Source organism: Trematomus bernacchii, unplaced genomic scaffold (assembly GCF_902827165.1).
Source record: "Trematomus bernacchii unplaced genomic scaffold, fTreBer1.1, whole genome shotgun sequence".
Classification (NCBI taxonomy): domain Eukaryota; kingdom Metazoa; phylum Chordata; class Actinopteri; order Perciformes; family Nototheniidae; genus Trematomus; species Trematomus bernacchii.
The window spans coordinates 3,954,160-3,971,450 of NW_022987821.1; the positions used below are offsets into that span (position 1 = coordinate 3,954,160).

Below are 17,291 nucleotides of genomic sequence, written 5' to 3' on the forward strand. Positions count from 1 at the left end.
TCTTGCTTTTAAGGTGGCTCATGAGGGTTGAGGTATCAGTGTGGAAGCCTCACACAGTGTGTTTTATTAAAGTATATAGACTTGTATGCAGTTCCAGATGTGTGTCTCTGCCTGTATCCTTGCATTGCCTCCATGTTTTTTTGCGCTTCCTGTGTGTGTTCATGTCCTATTCTGCACAAGCACAGCAGTGCTGGCTGTGTCTTGGCGCGGCATGAGGCGGCTGACACAGCGAAAGCAGCTTACAGCTCCTGGTCCCTGCCTGGTCCTGGCTGGGCCGGGTGGCGAGCTCCTGGGGGCCCTCCCGGACTGCCACCAACAGGGCTTTATCGGCCCCCGAGGATTACTGAGATTTCATCAGGGTCCGGGCCTGCCTGCAACACACACACACACACACACACACACACACACACACACACACACACACACACACACACACACACACACACACACACACACACACACACACACACACACACACACACACACACACACACTCATGCATGCATGGTATGCACACATGCTCAGAGAAGTAGGGAATTGCTTCTCACTTAGGTGCTGAACTGAATACAAAATATCTAAATGATTTTTCCAGAACTGTTTATGTTTAAAGCAATTGCGTCTCCAGTTATACCATGCATTGCCTCTGTAGAGAGACTCTGTGTGGAGAGAAAGCCAAACAGCAACAGTTGCTAAGGCCTCCTATGTACATAGATGCTGCCATGTGTGTGTGTGGCAGTGGAGGTCAAAGGTGATTGGCTTTATGGGTCAAAGCTTCTCTGGGTTAGTAACTCCAGGTCAGCAGAATAACATCAGACAGTCCTGACTTCATCTTCTTCTTCTCTGTACATCTTTGTTCGTGCACCCTAAATACGCACACTCAGGGTTTTATGGCGGTGACATCATGGCGTGTGGCGTTCAGTTACTAAAAGATCAAATCCACCATATTTCAACAACATAATGCAACTGTTTTTATATTTAATAGTAGCCTACACTAACATGTAAATGAAGTTATTACTTACGTATACCACAATTATATTCATATGGCAGATTTAGAAATAAAAAATATACACAGTATTGAGTATATAAAAAATATAGGTAGCCTACTTGAGTAATATAGGTAGCCTACTTGAGTATGTTCCCATTATGCTACTTTATACTTTTACTCTACATTTTTTTGTAGGCAAATTATGTACTTTTTACTCCACTACATTTATTTGACAGACAGCCTATAGTTACTAGTTACCTTGAAGATTTAAATTATTAATACAAAATATAATTCAGCTAAAATATTATCATATATTATTATAGGTTAAGCTAAACAGTAGTATATCAAGTAATTAAAACAAATCCCACTTTTACCAAGTACTTCAGTAAATAAATCTTGAGTAGGCTACTTCGTCTCTCAGGGTCTGTGCTAAGCTAGCTGAGCTAACATGCTAATAACAAACCGTTGTGCCTCCAGTGGCGACTTTATGCATTAATTTCGCAATTTCTACCTTGAGTGAGGTTTGTCAGGCTGCTGTTTGTGACAACACTACTTGTCATATTTCAGATTGAGGTACACTTTTTCAGCTTAAAACGTTTTTTATTTCAGGAAATGGAGTGGGAGTATGCTACATTTGGAATGAAGCTACAAGCTGGAGCATTATGGTGGAGGTGGACTTCTTGGTGAAAACGTCTTGAAGAATGACGTCGAAACAGGTGAGTACAATAACAAACCCATTTAACGTAAAACACAGCAAAAAATAGCCTAATGTGCATCTCTTTTTGCTTAAATATGTTTTTATGGGCTGCTTTGGATGTCGTAATGTTTATACTTTATATTTATGCACTTTATTTTAAAAGACAACCTGATATCCATTGCTTTTAAACCTGTATCTTGGCTTAGCACTTTTTTGCAACTAATTTAGCTTTGAGTAAAGTTTTAGTACTCCATTCCTGATATTTGCATTTACACATGCATTTTTCGACTTCTCACATCACTTCAGTCCAACTCGTCTCCTTCCAAGTGATCCCTGGCCTGCTGAACTTGTAGTGCACTCATTGAAAACGACTCGAAGAATCACGTTGAAACAGGTGAGTACAATAACAAACCCATTGTCTAAAGTAAAACTATCAAAAAACAGCAAGAAATGTGTTGTGCATCTGTTTTTGCTTTAATGTGAGTTGTTTCGGGCTGCTTTAGAGTCAAAGTGATGTGTGTATTTGTGATTACTAGCAGGTTATTTCACTTTTGTGGCCTCAAAATGCTTGTTTGTTATCAAAGTTTTACCTTTTTTTCTGGTCAATTCGTGTAAGGCTATACTGAGGAATGTGATTAAGTGGCATATATAATTTCACTTTGAGTAAGCACACTTTCCATCCCTGATATTTAGTCATGCATTTTTCGACTTCTCACATCACTTCAGTTCAACTCGTCTCCTTCCAAGTGAACCCTGGCGTACTGAATGTGTAGTGTGAGTGAGAAGCAGGGAAATAGCCAGGAAAGTTTGCATTGATTCAAACTGCTTTATTCTTCATTCCCAGAATGTCCAGGTCCAACATTTTGCTTTTAGCTTGTACAAAATAGTTAAATAAGGCTTGCATCACAAATCAGGCGTTTAATGGTCAGTAACTCAATAAACTAAATAGCTTGCAAGTCCATTAAAATAACCATCAAGTAGTTCAAGTAACACAGTGACTGACATTTCACTTCTTATTCCAACAAACATAATAAAGTAGGTCAGGTCTGACTGAGAGTTTGTGTGTCCTAGTGCAAGTATTTCACCCCCTTTCTCTCAAAATCTTTACCTCATTCGCCTGTTGACTGCAAGTTTACTTAACCTTGATTTATGCCTGCGAGTGGTGCATGTCTAAACTGGCCTGTCTGTCGGCTGCAGAGGCCTCTCCTCCCATCGTTGCACCCTCTGAACATCCACACTGTTCCTGCAGTCTGTGGTTATTGAACATCACATGACTAGACAGTGGTGGCCACATTAAACCAGCTCTTTCTGGCTTTGTCTTTATTGCTCAGGTGACACATTTAGATCAAACGTGGCTGAAAAAAAGACATTGAATCGTTCCGGTGTTTCTCTGTCTGTGTTTATGGATGTTTTTTTGGTCTGCCTGTTTTTATGGCTTTTTGTGGAGTGTGCGAGACTATGCGTGTGTGTCTGTGTATTTATGTCTATGTCTGTGTTTGTGTCTGAGTCTGTTTGTTCGCTCTCAGGTGTGACCATGCAGCTTGGCATTTCTGGCCTCTGATGCTGTGATCAGGCTATTTGGATCTGGGATCTGTGGCAAGTCTCTAAATGAAGATTTTGCAAACCCCATAAACTTCAGATATTTATATTTTTGATTAATTGTATTTCACCCTGCATCTTTTGAATGAATAATATTAGAAATCTTAGTTTTGGCTACATATATTAACCATCCAGAACAGACATCATTGTCAAAAAAATATGTATCCACACCAATATAATGGAGGTGAATAAGACCTTATTATAGGGCTTATAGCATTGACGTGTACTTAAAATGTCCAATAGGTAACGTTCTGTGGCTTTTTTATTGCTTAGTGCTTCACATATTTTATTCACATCAGTTATTCCATAGTTGATGCATTCTTTTTCATCATTTGCAAAGTTAAAAACCTCTTAATGCATACTTCAAAGTATTTGTGCATGTGGTTGTGTGTGTGTGTGCTCGATGGCAGATTTTAATCTCTAAAAAAAAGTGCTTATGGTGTCTGCGATGTGGCGATAGAAACCCAAACTCTTTATATTAACACTCACTAAAAGGCGAACGCTTTGTAATCATGGTTTTGGGGGGGATTTCCTGCCATTATCCATTGTAATAAAACATCATCTCTTCCTATTTAAAAGGCGTTGTTTGCACTGTTTTGGCTTTAAGGCCCTTTAGCGGTGCTACTTAGAGGCAGTCATTAAGAAGTATTACTCCCTCATTGACTGATATATGAATGGAATATCTTGACATCTGAGGTATTGTAATTACAAACCGCTCCCATTACTTCATGCTATTGATGCTCAGCTTTGACTGTGTAATCTGGCTGTTCAGCAGAGTTTGACTTCTCTTTGTTGGCCGATTTGCGCTGACGCCATGTCACATAAAGCCTTTTTTTTGTGCGGTCTCTTTTATATTAAATAGAGTGGGTGCTCTAAGCTTGATTATAGGTGCAGCAGCGATGCAGCTAAGCGCTAAAGTGGCAGAATGAGAGCACACACTGCGCCTTCTTTGTTAGGAAAGATCTCTGGCTTTTATGCAAAAGGTTACAAAGCTATGATTGCATGAGGCAATTATTTAAATTTGTCTACAGCAGTTGGGACACGTCTGTTAACCAAACAACTTGTTGTACAGTCTAATCCTTATTTACAGAACAATTTATACAAAGCATTTTAGTAAATAAACTATCGTCTCCTTCATAATCCCACCTCTCTGCACCCTTCTGTCTTCATACAGGCTCTTTTTATTCCTCTCTGCATGCATTAGTTGTCTATTTTCTGTCATCCTCCCTCCTCCCGTTTTCACTCATACCGTCCCGGGCTTGTCCACGAGAGACAATAGCCTCATTGTGACGCCGTTTTTCGTGGGTGTGTGTTGGACCACACAAGACTGCAGAAGTAAACGTGTGCATCCCTCCCTCCTTTCTCTCTACCTGGCTATATAATCACCGCTTAAATCACCAGGCTCTGACAGCCTGTCACCTCGCAGCTTAGATAGAGGAAATACCTCAGGGACTTACATATCCTTTAAGGTGTGCATACATGTCTATGTGTGTGTGTGTGTGTGAGGGGGAAACAATAGGGGCATTAGGTACCTGTCTCATCCTGGTTATGAGCGCAGAGAGGGCGTGGGTGACATGCACACTGGCTCTATTGTGCATTGTTTTTACATGCATGGATGGGTGTTTTGGTGATGGATGGAGCACTTTCTGGCAGCGAACGCAGCGCCACATTTGGCGGCTCATTTCACACAGAACCTGTGAAGTGAGCACGGAATCCAAAACTAACAACTGATGGACGACAGGCGTGAATCGGACGCAGCATTTGTCACCGTTTACCACATGAAAAGGTTAGCTAAGGGTCATCGCATGTGAAATAATGTTTGTTATGGTTAGCGTTAACACAAGGTAACAAATAAATGATAAATGACTTTTAGCTGTTGCAATGTCAATAGCAATCCTTTGGTCCACTTACTAGCCTAAACTGAAGCTTTTTGGTTAATAATACACTATGGAGTTTGCCTAATTGTCATCAATAGACCTTTTATTTATCCCCAAGGGGAAATGTGGTTGTTCACTCCATATATACATACATACATTTTTCCTGTGATGGAAAGATTTTTAGAACCAACAGCTACCAGTACACACTCCGTATTTTTGGTCCGATAAGGACTTGAACCGGCAACCCTTTGGTTTCAAGCCAAGTCCTTACAGACTGAGCTACTGCCCTTAATCATGAGAAATGTGGCATCAATCACTTTTATACCAGCAATACCTTCTAAATCTGTCTGCTTTATAAAAGCTGGATCACGTTTGGTCCTGCAGGACAAAGAGCTCAATGGAGATCAATTAAATATTATATAATTATAGGTGGAATGTAGCCCTGTATATAATATACTTACAGAGCAATATTGACTTTCCTCATGTCCAAATGAAGCCGAATAGGCGCTGAAAGGTTGCATATATATTTATAGTGTGTGTGCATGTGTTTGTATGTGCACGCTGAAGGCCGCGCGACCATAAATCACACGATGCAGTGCAATGTGTTAAAGCTGAGAAAACAATGGTTCATCGTGTACCTATACTCAGGCACAAGGGCAGTGCGCTTTAAAAAGGGGTTCAACGTTAAAAAGGCTAAATCAGAACCGGCTTCCTGAGTCTGGATCAGAGCTAATTAGAACCGTACCGGTTATCCTAAAGCACAAGCGCTGTATTATTGTTAAAACTTGTAAAAATATCTAAAAGGACCGGGGGTGAACTCCATTTCTGAGAAGGCAACCGCGCAAAGAAGCACTTTAAACTTCAACATAACATGCAATTAACCTGCCAGCACGGCAGAGGCTTTAACAGGAGAGCCGTTTCTCCTTATATAGGCATGAGAGCAGCCTCCAACTGGCTTTAGGAACACATTACCCCCGCCTCAGGGCATCCACAGTGTATAAATCAGTGTGTATTTGTGGTAAATGTCAGGTTTACGCTGCGTTTAAGTGCCCCTCTTCCGAGTAAAGAAGTCTCATGTACTGTTTTTCCTGCTGTCATGTTAGAAAATAGTTTATATGTGAGCATAGGAAGTATTTTTTTTGTGTGTGTGTAGCTACGGTGGCCGACAGGTGCATGTGTATTGGCCAAATTGTGTTTTTGTATTTGCATCGGCTCTGAAGCTGCAGCGTGTTTCTCCTAATGGAAATGCTGTGTGTGTGTGTGTGTGTGTGTGTGTGTGTGTGTGTGTGTGTGTGTGTGTGTGTGTGTGTGTGTGTGTGTGTGTGTGTGTGTGTGTGTGTGTGTGTGTGTGTGTGTGTGTGTGTGTGTGTGTGTGTGTGTGTGTGTGTGGTGTGTGTGTGTGTGTGTGTGTGTGTGTGTGTGTGTGTGTGGTGTGTGTGTGTGTGTGTGTGTGTGTGTGTGTGTGTGTGTGTGTGTGTGTGTGTGTGTGTGTGTGTGTGTGTGTGTGTGTGTGTGTGTGTGTGTGTGTGTGTGGAGCAGCAGAATGGAGTGGTTTGATGTATGTTTGTGTTGTGTTGAGACACATCAGGGAGTAGAAAAAAATCTGTGACAAATTGAAAGAAAATTGAAAGTGATTGCTCAATAATTTAATACTGACACACACAATTTGAGCTTTCACTTGCAGAATGTGGTGCCTTTGTGTTCCTGGTACAGCAGTTATGTGTAATTGAAGGCAGCATTATTACAGTAAATACTACTGTGGTTTCTACACACCACACTTCCCACGCACATGGCTAAGGCTGAAAGTGAAAATTCATTCATGGATTAAGTTTTCCAAGCTTAGAGAAGTTCCATTTCAATTTTCATTATTAGGGATTTCCCTTTGTGTTTGGTTTTGTTCTCAGTTTTGAGCAAATCATGTCCTCGTCGGCCTTCTTTAGCACATAACAAAAGTCCTTATATGACCAGCGCATGTCCAGATAAAAGATACACAGCCCACCCAGCAAGTTGCAAAATGATGCTATCAGTCTCTTAATTCAGATTACAAGAGAAATATTCCTTTTCATTTATCTCGTTGACTGCACAGATGCACAGAATTGTTCAAGTGAGGCTAAGAAACCCCTAACAGAGTTGTTGATAGTGTATTTACTGGCACCCATGTGTAAATCTGTGGTGTAAAACACACATCTCACATCCTTAAAAGCAACAGATAACTCGCCTGGTGAAGTGATATTATCTTTTTTTTATGTTCTTCCTAAAGCGGTGTCTCACCTCCACACCGCACCGACCGCTTGTCTTTATCTTCTTTCCTTCATGCCGCCCACAGCGAAACCTCTGTGGTCTACTTTGTTCTGCACGTTTTGCCTTCAGGAAGCAGTAAAGCTGCTGTGAGCGGAAGATTATCCTTGTCTACGTGTATCTGAATGTCCAGATAGTGCCGTCTTGATACAGTTCTATCCTAAAAGTGACAGGAAATGCTAAAAAGGCAGTACAATAATTCTAAATGTTATCAGAATCAGTGATGTTAGCCTTTGCAGACCATTTACTGTGCATGCACACAACCTATAACACAGTACAGGAAACCCCAAAAGCATAATAAAATGGCATTCAATTGAAATACTCAGATACACGTATGTCAATACTTGAGTAAAAGTACTTTGTTACTTTCTATCACTGCCTATTACATAACACACATGCATATATCCATATCTCTCTTTCCATCAGGGAACATTTGAGGCTTAACTTCAGCTCTTTTTGTCCCGACTTCCCCTCTTTACCCTCATTTCTCCTCTTAAGCCTATCATCTTGCTGCTTTTGTTCGCCCCTTTCTACCTAAAGTGAAAGCTGCGTGTGCACTCATGGAAGAACAAGCCCTCTATGCATGTGTGTTTGAGTGCGTGCGTGTGTGTGTGTGTGTGTGTGATTATGTTCTCATGTTTTAGATAAGGGATCTTAAACTAACAGAGGAGCCTAAGAGCAGATGACCCATCCTATCGAGGCTATAGAGGCCTCGCTGCAGATGAACAGATAACATGCTTTTACCTATGCTCCGATGCACACACACACACACACACACACACACACACACACACACACACACACACACACACACACACACACGGACACACGTACACAGGCAGGTAACATGAGTACCAATGTGTGGATGTTCATTTAAAAAGAAATCTTCTCATGCGAAATCGGATAAAAGCTTGCACACTACTGTTCTTAAATTTGCCTTTTCACCTTTTTGGGGTGCAACGTTGCTTAACACTAGCACATATTTTTGAATTTGCTCACTAATATGTTCTTTCTTTATGCCTACTCTGTGTCTTTACTCATTTATGAGCATGACTCATGACAGAATTATGTCAGTCTCAATAATGCAGATGCTAGCAAAATTGCAATATTAATGTGCTTTTCTGAGAAAAACATACTATTAATGACATGACAATGTGCTATATGAGATAAAATCTTACTATACTCAGCGATTTGTACCATTAAAATAGTGCTAGCTGCAGTTTTAGGTGCCTGCAGCAACGTCAGTCTGCACATCATCTATCACATCACGTAAGCTGCCTGTCAAATGCATGCACACGTTTCTGCCTCGCTGTGTCTGTGTGTGATGAGGTGAAGAGGCTGTCAGGCTTGTTACGGCGTCAGGTGTGTGTGTGTTGTGTCTCTCTCCGCTGGAGACTGAGGTGCAGAAAGCCTGGAGCCATGCTGAGTAAGGTGAACGAAAACACACTGACAGTACAGCTGATACTGTATCTGCTGACTGTGTGTGTGTGTGTGTGTGTGTGTGTGTGTGTGTGTGTGTGTGTGTGTGTGTGTGTGTGTGTGTGTGTGTGTGTGTGTGTGTGTGTGTGTTGTGTGTGTGTGTGTGTGTGTGTGTGTGTGTGTGTGTGTGTGTGTGTGTGTGTGTGTGTGTGTGTGTGTGTGTGTGTGTGTGTGTGTGTGTGTGTGTGTGTGTGTGTGTGTGTGTGTGTGTGTGTTAGTGTGTGGTGGTGTGTGTGTGTGTGTGTTGTGTGTGTGTGTGTGTGTGTGTGTGGAAAAAAAACTCACAATACGTTGAACCTGGTACATTTCCATCATTGGGAAAGTGGTGAATAATCCTTACATAAAAAAACTGTCTCTCATCATTGTAGAAAAGTTAACATTTTTGAAAAATAATGAATTTTCATCTAAGAAAAAAACACAGCCTGATGTTTACAGTGCAGTCGAGGTTAACATTTAAACACACGGTGTCTTTGCATGGGTGTGTGTGGACGAGCTCTGATTTCTTCACTGTAAGCCTGACACTCTCGGGAAGTACTCACTCAACGGGCCTGAGGCGAATAAACACCTCACAAATCTCTAATGACTACTGTCCTGTTTCCCTACCAACCTGCTCTGTTTTGGTTTCTGCAGCGATGGCAGAAAACCCGTCATTAACGTCTTTCCCGGGGCAGGAGGATTGATAACAATACGCCATTGTCCAGACATGGCATGAGCTGGAAGTGTTAATAACAGATTTTAAAGTACAATGGTGGCACTATCTCTCCAGGAATGTGTGATTGTCTCGGCATCTTTTGTTACCTGGAGGAAGGGAAAACAGCAGCAACCTTATATCACCGGTCAAACACCGGGAGACGTTCACTGTTTCTGACAGGTCCTGATATTCAGGCGTGAGGCAGGCGCCACATATTGAAGGAGAAGGTTTACACTCGCAGGTAACATATTGTGTTTCTGAGAAGGATTGGAACATTTAGCTGTGAGCTTTCTGAGCTGGAGTCTATACTGCTGTGTGTTCCTCTTTATGCAACAGTAACTGGCTCTTTAAGGCTCAGGAGCCTCTGGACTTGTCAGGGCAGACTTCAAAAGAAGGGCTTTGAAGTTGTCCGCCATATGGGATGCTGAGATGGATTTTAGTGTACTAGCTGCACAGGGATCTGTCAGATTAGCCCTGGGAGCAATGCATTTTAATCAGCTCTTCAATACAAGTAACACTAAGGCTTTGTGTCCCTTTCCTGTAGTGTGTTATATAGGTTTGTTTGCATGTAAATGGTCTGCAAAGGGTAAAATCCCTAAGTTTCCCCAATCTGAAACCTGAATAAAATATGTAAATATGTCACAGAAAAGTTGCACTACACAAATATGACCCTGAAAATGAGCATAATATGTCCTCTTAAACACTCTTCCACACATTAATGAGGCAAACGCTTACAATGTATTAGTTAGAAACTGGTACTCCCTTCAGAAAATACACCACAAGTCAACCTTTGTTTTGTATCACAAGATGAAATGACCAATACATATTAAACTAACGGTGAACCTGTCCTCGATTGTTGCAGCATATACAGTAATAACAGAGAAGACACTTTTTCATGAAACCACAGTAAACAAAGCAAACGCCTGGCAGAAGAAGGATATTAAATATAAATAAAAACAGTATATCTCTGATCACTTCATGAGTCATTTTCCTTTGCCTATTTGTGTTGTGCTGTAACACTGAACCATGAACACGTGCATCCTGAGTATCAGAAGAATAGCACATGAACTACAAAATACTTTATTATTTTTATAGTTAAAGTCACGCCGTAGTGTCAGAACATTATTATCTTAACAATTAGTGAGTCAAGTAGAGGTTTAGCGAGATTATGCTTCTCTTGTAACAGCCAACATCACAGTTCCTGATCATCCGAGCTTCAGATCTGATTTAATTGATATGTGAGCCAGCAACACTTCGTTAAAAACATGCAGAGGAGTCCATTCAGCTGCGTCCCCCTCCCCACAAAACCACATAAATATAAAGCGAGGCTGTAATAAGAAGCATATGGACGAGTGATAACTGGCCTTTACACAGTTTCTCTCCTCGTTCAAATGTACGCCACATCATAATCAAATCCCTGCTGAAAGCAACAATGGCTGTTTCCAAATTCAACACTTGCTTACAAAGCACATGTTGACGCTGGCGCCAGAGCCCTGTGGGTACCAGCTCCACTCTCTCTCACACACACACACACACACACACACACACACACACACACACACACACACACACACACACACACACACACACACACACACATGGAGACACGCTCTTTTCCTCACGCCATGCAATGATATGCAGAAATGATTGTTTCTTTTGAATTATTAGCTGTTATATAACGCGTCTGTGGTGCAACTACAACTGGGTCATTACACAACAATATGTGTCTGGTATGTAAACATATTACACCATACCATCTGCATTTATTCATTAACCTATGCAACAGCTTTTATTTATTTCCTGGTTCATGTCTATTCTATTGGTTTTTCATTAGTTGGAGCTTGGGGTAATTTGTGTTAAAGATTTGCCCGAAGGATAGGATACCTGACCTAACTGTACTTTCATTGCAAGTGGCTTTGATTTACATCCGATATGCAAAAGCACTGATCCTCTGTTTTAAACTGAAGCAGGATTGTTTTGGGTGCCGTAGCGTTGTGTGGTCATTCTCTGTCGCATGTGCATGGGTCTACAGGTGCATCTGTTCCCTAGTGGGCAGCACTCATTTTACTCAGGAAATGATTTTAAAGCCATGGCGCTGGCGGAAGGACGGATGGGATTGATATCTCACTCGGCGTCAGAGTCGCAGCATTGGAGTGTTTGATATTACAGGTGGCCTGGGACGCGCTGAGGAGTCATGTGTCCACCGCTGACCCCGCAGTGATGCAAGGTGGTGAAGTCCTGTGCGTGTGTGTGTGTGTGTGTGTGTGGTTGAGAGAGTCGTTTTTTAGAGGAAGCCAGGCTTTGGCAATCCAGTTGCATGAGAGCATCCTAAACTCAATGATTTTTACGTGTGTGTGTGTTTTTGCACCCACAGTGTAACATCTGTGTATTCAAGAATGTTGACATACCATGCATTCAGATGATGGTATTTCCCAGTAGTATTAATAACATTTGCTGAATTTCCTGCTTAAAAATACCTTGTTTTATTTGCGATTTATTGAGCATATGCACGTCTTAGAGGTCAGGGATGGATGCTTGAGAGGGGGAAGCACATTTTGGATGGATGATGTTTGTTAGGAAGGAGTTTCAGAAAGAAACCAGAGTGAGAATAAGAGTAGGGGGGAAATGTTTCAATAAGGCACCTTAGCTTCATCACCCCCTATTGTGGTGTCTGTAATGAGGCGTAAGGAGGTAAAGGAGCGGATAAAAGGTAGGTATGTGAAAACTGAGACAAAGGAAAAAAGAAAAGAGGGATTAGACTCAGGTAATTGGATAAGAAAAAGGCGTGATCTTAGTTCCTAGCATTCATTTTGAGATGCTAAAATTGCATGAGGTATATAAAACTCCTTCCTTACTAACAGTGCTTATTGAAAGTAATATCTTTCTACAATACATACTCTTATTTCCTCCATACGCTGTGTGGTTACAATGCACGCAAACTTCAAGACAGTATTAAGAAGTGCTGCCTCTCTGCACACACATGTTACATAAGGCTAAAGCTGCCCCTCTCCAGCTATCAATGACCTAGTAAGTTACATAACAGCAGTGTGAGTACGTGTGTGGAGACAGAAAAGAAAGAAAGCGAGGGAGAGGGGGCTGTGGAGCGGTATATTAGCCTCCAGAGGCAGAAGCACACAATGTTCAGTATTGACCTGCATGTGTGCTTCAGTGATTTCAGCAGCCTGATGTTTGTACCTCTTGGCCTCGGTGTCTCCATCTGAATTCCCCGGCACACGCTGGGCTGGGTCAGCTTCCTGCTCCTGGCGCCAAACCAAAAGACATCTAATAGCATTAGCAAATGGGGATCATCTGCAGCAGTTTTATGTAGATACAGGCTCCGGGAATATGGAGTTTACCAAACACCTGCCGAGGGGACTCAGCATTTTACCACTGCTGGTTCCCTTGTGTCAAAGTCAATGATTTGTTGTTATTTCTTTGTGGTTGTTAGCCTGAAATAAGGTAGATAATCCATTTTTTTAATGTTGATATTAATGTTAAAAAACCCATATTGAGATTATCTGACCGTTTCTCTCAGCAGTTTTCTGTAAACTGTCTCCCTGCTGTTGTCACCCAGCCATCCACTCTCCCTCTATCTCTTCCTCTTTCCTCTCGGGCCGCGCTGCATGTCAGCTCAACAAAGCATCTTCACGGCGTAGATATGATTATGTATCTTGGCAGAAGCAGCGTCACGCATACATCATTGTGTTTATGAGTGCATGCGTGCATCACACTGTGTCCTGGTTTGACGAGAAGAAGAAGAAGAAGAAGAAGAAGAAGAAGAAGCAAGTCATGGAACACTTGACAGAAGATATATACTTTTTCCAGAGGAGAGGGAAACAAAGGCAGCCTCCAAAAGGATACACAGCTCTTCTATGAGGCCTGCGAGAGCACTTTCTCCTCTCTATCGATTCCTCCGCTCCAGGTAGACCCAGCTGTGAACCCATGAGCTCCGCTGTCCCATTTCTTTCATTTTTACGGTTCTTTTAACGTGACAATAACCTCTCACAGCCAGGCTATCTCCCTGCCATGTGCTGACTCCATTTCTTTTGCCAGATAGGCAGAACTTCTCTTTATTCCTCAACCATCCCAGCTTGGCTAAGCCTTTTCTTTTTTAACTCTCTCCCACCCCTCCCCTTCCTCGGAGCTCCCTCCCTCCCCCCTTCCTTCCCCGTCCAGGTAGGTCTTAGGTGCCAGGCGGAGGAGCACACTGTTCCTTTGTATTTCCTCAAGTCTAGATAACAGCCACAGCCACTCACCAACACATCAGCGGCCTCATTTCTTTACATTCACATCATTGGGATTATGTGAAGTCCTCACAATGGGAAGTAATATCTAATCCCTCTAGACATCGGACAATACAGACTTTTACGGGTACTTTTCTTACATTGTACCCTGATTTAAAAAACAGCTTTAATCTTCAGTATTCTGGGAAGAAAAGGAGTATTTTAGGTGGATTTCTACTTCAATGTGTGATTTCTTTGCGTCAGCTTCTGCACATGCTCACTTGGTTGCGTTTCCTTTTCGGGGGCGGCACGGATGATGCATTACCAGCTGGTCCCGCTCCACTTGGCCCCTCCTCCTGACAACGGTTGCCTAGTGCCACAACTGGAGCCCATCACCAGGGCGGGCGAGCAGCCAGCCTACCAGATGTGAAGGCCTTCTCCACGCACTCTGTAATGCAGGCAGAAACAAAAACTTCACATACACCGATATCTAAACGCTTATCAAGGAACACATTCTCCTTGCAGAATATACTGAAGAACATGCTGATTTTGTTTCCAGACCTCTCCGTTTGCCGTCCAAACCTAAGAGTGACCTTGTAGTGGCCACAGATTCCCCCAGTGGAAAGCAGTCTCCTCCAGGACCCTGCTATTAGCGGCTTTGTGGGGCAGAGTGGCGACATGTTAATGGCACACAGACACAGAGAAGGCTGCAGACCCCTGCACCGAGAACACAGCTGACTGCAGGGAATATAAACTCTTAAAGTTATAAGATGACAGCAACCACCACAGGATGGTTTGGATTTGTGTTGGCAGTTAGATTATATCAAATATTTTCTTAATTTAATACGGACCAGTTGGTCCAATTTGAACAAAAATCTGGTGGATTGGTTTACACCATAAAACTGAACAACATTTTTGTTTATTGAAACAAGTGGTTATAGTTAAGGAATAGTTTAATATTTTGAAATACTGTAGGTTTTATTGCTGAGGGTTAAATTAAAAGATTGAATCCCTTTTTGCCTCCCTTGCAGCCATTTAGCCTAGCTTAGCATTAAGTACGTTTTCATTTAAAGTTGGGTATAGTAGTTTTTAGTCAACTATTTTCAGCAGAGGTTTGATACACATCTGGTGTGTTTGAATGTGTTTATGGTAGCAGGATTGTGCATGTAAGATTGACTTATCTACACTGTGTATTCAGGGCTCCGATTACGTGTTTTAAATAGTGTTTGGACAAGTGGGAAGTATTGGACGGACAATGGCCAGCATTATCCATTAAAACTTCATTTTTCTACAGTGAGTCAAGTATTGCTATAGGCTCCCATGAACTACTTTAGCAGGATTAGTAATTATGTCAATTGCATTCAAGGTCATTCTCCTAAAAGTGTAACTAGCAAAACAGATTTGGGGTTATTGGATAAACTTCCTGAGGCCCTGAGAGGATGTGTACTCAAGCTAATAAGTCACCATTTCCGACATTTGCAGTGTACTTTGGTTATACTCACTGTTTATGTTTCCCTCACGTTTCCTCAAGAGTGTACAAAGCTGCTTCGGAAATAAGTTACCCAATCTGTAAATTAAAGAGAAAACAAGTCAATAGATCCAATCCTGCACGATGATGTCATTTCCAAGAGGCCAAAGGTCATGATGATGTGGCCACCAGGCAATCCGTCTGGACTACCTCCTTGTAAACACACGGGTTAATGGGCTTATGGCCACACATGCACACAGCTCTTGGTCAATGGGGCACCACGAGTCGTACTCTGATGATAAGAAAACCACTGCTGCCCAATGATCCATGTACAACTGTCCAGGTCAAGATTGATAAATGGCTGCCATCTAACCGTATCATTGTTTCAAGGCAACAAGACAGTTCAAAGAAGGAGTTTAGAAGATCTAAAGTGGGTACCATCAGATAAGCTTGTTAATGAGCCCTGTCAGAAGTCACGTCTGGCAAGCAGCTCACAAAAATAGGACGGACTGAAAGAGGAGTTTGAGAAAGTAACCAGATGCCCACAGATTTAAATAACTTTATATCCCCAAAAAAAATCTTAATTTAAAAGTACAGTGGAAACAATGGTTGCCCTCAAACAGTCCAATCATCCTCATTTCCCAGAAATCATTGTGTTTGGTCACAGGCCATGAGCGGTCAAATCTAAACAGAACTAGCTGATGAGTCACACGGCGCCCCTTTGTCGTAGAAACTTGCCAATGTAGCAACATCTACCCGTGAAGATATCCAAGAGGTTATGAAGTGGAAAATACTAGAATTGGTAGGTCAACAAACAGATTCCAAGCACATTGAATTGTCTGCATTGATTACAGTACAGTGTTGCTCTACAACTATGTCATTTAGGTAACTGTCTGGTAGAAATCTAAGTAATACATTGATTTATACGTCTGGAAAGCCAAACGACTTCTTAAATGGCGCACATACTTTGTACTTTTTGACTGTTTGTCTAGGGAAAAAAATAGAAGTTTCGCCTAAACTTGAAAGTATTAGCCACATCGTTGCTTGAAAGTGAATTACACGATTAATAAAAGCTGATATTTATGTAAAATGTGGACGTGTATCGCACTCTGGGTGGCCGTTTGCTTTAGCATCACTCCCCATTAGTATGGCTGGTATTGCTAGTGCTTTGCTATGCTAACATCAAAGGCTTGCATAAGTCAGCTGGTGTTTGGCTCGCCGCTCATCGCACTGGCACGGCCGAGCTTGAACTTCAGAAGCTCTGGCCTCGGTTTCACAAAGAAAGCAATGATGTCAAGATTTCTGGACGCACTGCAACATCACACCACTCTCAGGCTAAAAGCTCTGCTGAAATCTGGAGACGTAGGTGTGATCATAAATCAGAATTCCCTCACACTCTCTCACTCCTCGCTTACCTCTGCCCCTCACTTCTCTGCTTCAGTCTCCCGGCCTCTCTCGGCCAGAGACGGCACATTTTAAACCCATTAGTGATCGGCCTGCCAGCTGTACATCAGCAGAAAACCATAAATTGTTTTATTGGATGAAGTTCCTGCAAAGTGATGAGCTCAGCGTTACCGATTCCCGGCATACCACTAGCTCATTGTGTGTGTGAAAGCGTGTCTCTTGTCAAGTATTTCAGAAAAATTCACAGATATTTCCAGGTGCTCTTGACGTACGATTTTGTCCCCTGTGCATTTGTCACGCCTTTATCCAGATCTGTGTCAGTAGGCTAGCAGCTGTATAGCATTCAAATTAAATGTTCTATACAAATATTTGACTTTTCACTCATGAGCTTGCAAAACGACGCTATTCCTCCAGGCTTGTGGTCGGTTAGCATTAAGAGAACCAGCAAATGTTTGCAAAAACTGCTGATTTATGGTATCTGAGCTACATGCCTTCTGTGTCTCTGCTACTGGTGGAAGAAGGAGCAGCTTGTGTGAAGTTGTTGACATTAGTACCCATCTCCCCCCCAGC

General features: G+C 42.1%; 1 protein-coding gene across 2 annotated transcripts in view; it reads left to right on the top strand.

Moving 5' to 3' along the window:
- Positions 1-17,291, top strand: part of LOC117499160 (amyloid beta A4 precursor protein-binding family B member 1-interacting protein-like) — a 611,089-nt gene that overhangs the window by 396,855 nt on the left and 196,943 nt on the right. The gene's annotated exons all lie outside the window — the stretch shown is intronic.